The following is a 2,976-nucleotide window of genomic DNA, read 5'->3' as shown; positions in this document are numbered from 1 at the left end:
GTAAAAAGTAAACCTATTTTGAAAAGCTGAGGATCTATATTTTCAGATAATACCAAAAAGACGCCTCATCACCCTTTTAAACCTGACTACACAGCCTCAAATCAAAACAGTAAAAATTTCATGTTTACGATTTTTTCACTTTTTTTCTTTTTTTGACAAATTGAATGAAAAAAGTGGGTACAAGGTAAAGACTGGTCCCAGAAAAATTATTTTGTTTTAGTTTATGTTATAAGCCACCATTGTGTGAAATTTCAGGGCTGAAGAAGCTCATTTCATCTCAGAATCTAAGTTTCGGTGAAGCACACTTTTCCACCAAAATCGACACTCTGGCCACAACAGGTAAATTAAATGGTCCCGTTGCTCTAAAATTGGCCCTGCACTTACCCTAAGCCTGTAAAATTACTACAATAATCATAACAGACTCTCTATCATGTAAATTCAAGCAATAAAACACCAGAATAGTGGAAAAACTGAGGCAAAACAGCCCTGAGTTGTTGGAGCTAGAGATAGGCATGTATGTCAGGAAATACCCCCTAAAACCCCTTCAAACCACATAGAAACTGCCAATAAAGGTTCTCTATCTCATATAATGATATTTATATGCTGAAACCAAGAAAAAACCAGACATAAACATGACTTTTCAGTCCAAAAATCCATCAAACAACCTCTGTCCACCACTAAAACGATGTTTTGTTGACATTTGAAAAATACACCGACATTGAGTTCCGATATCTCGAGATGTATAAAAGCAGGACCCGTAAAATTTTGAATGAATGAACCTTCACCCCTATCCTGTCTGCTAAAGTTTACAGAATAGAAAAGTTCAAACTGGTCTTTATTTTATTAAACTTTGAAAGGACCCCAGTATCAATCTCGGCCTGTATATATGACGTACGTGGTACGTCTCTCGGCGGCTAAAGGTTAAAGAAAGTTGTCAGGAGATACAGAATGGTTGAAAAGATGCTCCAGGCAGAGGAAAAAGGTGGCGATGCCATCTACGGAAAATCACGGAACTAAAATACGACGTATTTATAGGTCTCGCACTCTTTTATTAACAATTATAGAAGAGCCTATCAAAACAAAAGATAGAGAGGACCACGCAGAATCGCAGAATCGCATCGCACAAGATGGCGGTCGAAGCGAGGAGATTGATTTCAGTTGATTCATACTTTCTTGAACATTTTCTTTGCTTTAGTGGTCAAGTATTGATTTTTCTTTGTAAACTTTTTCAACATTTTGTCATATCCTATAGTTTTTTCTCAAGTTTTCATAAAGCTTTCTGAGTGAAAATTCTACCTTAAATCAGTTTCATTTTTAGTTTCTTGTTTTCAAAAAGATTTTATTTTTAGGAAATAATGGCTTCTGATATAGAAATAAATAAACAGAAATGCAGCTCATGTGTAAATTTGAATAAGTTGGAACATATTTCTTGATGCTACACAAGGTTACTTCTGGATCCGTCGCTGTTTGTTAACAAACCGTCAGGCGTGGCATGATTTTCAAACTCGACACAGAATCATTTCAAGTAAACTGATTCTGGAATTTGTTGATGGACACTAAAATGGAGTTCATGTGTAAATTAGAACAGGATTGGAACTTTTTTCATGATGCTACGTGTGAAAATGGTTATTTCTAGTTCTGTCTCGTTTAACGAATTATTGGTGGCTTGATTTTTCAAACTCGACACAGAATTATTTCAAATACCGATTAAATGGAATATGACAATGGAGACTAAAATGCAGCTCATGTGTAAATTTGAACAAAGATTGGAACTTTTTTCATGATGCTACACATTAAATGAAATGGTCATTTCTGGAGCTGTCGCATTTAACGGTCAATGGCTTGGATTATTCAAACTCGACTCACATAATTGTTTATAAGTCGAATTGACCTTGATGGAGGAAAGAGGGAGAAGATGAACAAAGACAATACAACGAAGAAGCTCAATAAATCGATGTGGCACCATTTTTACATTTTTTGATGTTGTTTCTTATGGAAGTTGAATTTAATGATATTTTGAATTTGACCTTCGGGTAGAAAGTTTCGAGCTTTCAACATTCAATTCATATTTGATTGACTACATTACATTGCAAAAAGTCTAATTTCTACATTTTTTTTATTGACACTGTCGTTATGTATATATATTATATAGATGTTATGGAGGAAATTTTTAACCGCATCTTTTGCGGCTCTTGTTTAATTTAAAAAAATGGCGTTTCACGGTGGATGTAAGAACGGGCTTGATGATAATGGCAACCCAGCTGGCACACAACGTTGCTTCAACGTTCATCTAACGTTATATGGACGTTGTGAACGTTGAAACAACGTTGTGTGCCAGCTGGGAAATAAACACACAATGATAATGAAACTAAACTGTCGAGTGATGACTGATGATAGCTACGATATTATCTGAGGGTATTGTAATTCGATTAAAATTAGTTACGGGATTTAGTTTGTATAAAATAAAATTTGTTCCCTCCATAATATTTTTTGCTTTATTTCTACTATGTCTGAATTAGTCGTCTAGCTTGCTACATTACTTAGTTGCATAACAAAGCGATATGACACGTGTCCGAAAGCCTTGTATAATAATCAAATTATCAATACCTTATCGGGGAAAAAATGTCGGAGTTTTATTTAGTCGGGGTTTTTTTTCGTCGGCGAAAAATTTCGTCACCTAGAGGCATTTTCGTCACTTTCCCTCGACCAACATTTCAAATTCGTCACTTTTCCCCGACGAAATTTACAATTTAGTCACTTTTACCCAACTAAATTATCCAAACGAAATGGTTTCCTTGACTAGCTCGAAAAAAGATCCAGTAATTCGACGTTTAAAGCACTAATTTCGGTTAATAAAGGTGTAAAAAAAATTAGATTTTAATTCTGGTTGGGGTTTTAAAAATCGGGTAAAAGTTTTTGTCGGGGATAGAAAAATAGGGTAAAAATCTTGGTCGGCTGATAAAATATCGGGGGAAA

Source organism: Clytia hemisphaerica, unplaced genomic scaffold (assembly GCF_902728285.1).
Source record: "Clytia hemisphaerica strain Z4C2 unplaced genomic scaffold, Clytia hemisphaerica genome assembly, whole genome shotgun sequence".
In the NCBI taxonomy this organism is placed as follows: Eukaryota; Metazoa; Cnidaria; class Hydrozoa; order Leptothecata; family Clytiidae; genus Clytia; species Clytia hemisphaerica.
This window is presented reverse-complemented; position numbering follows the sequence as displayed.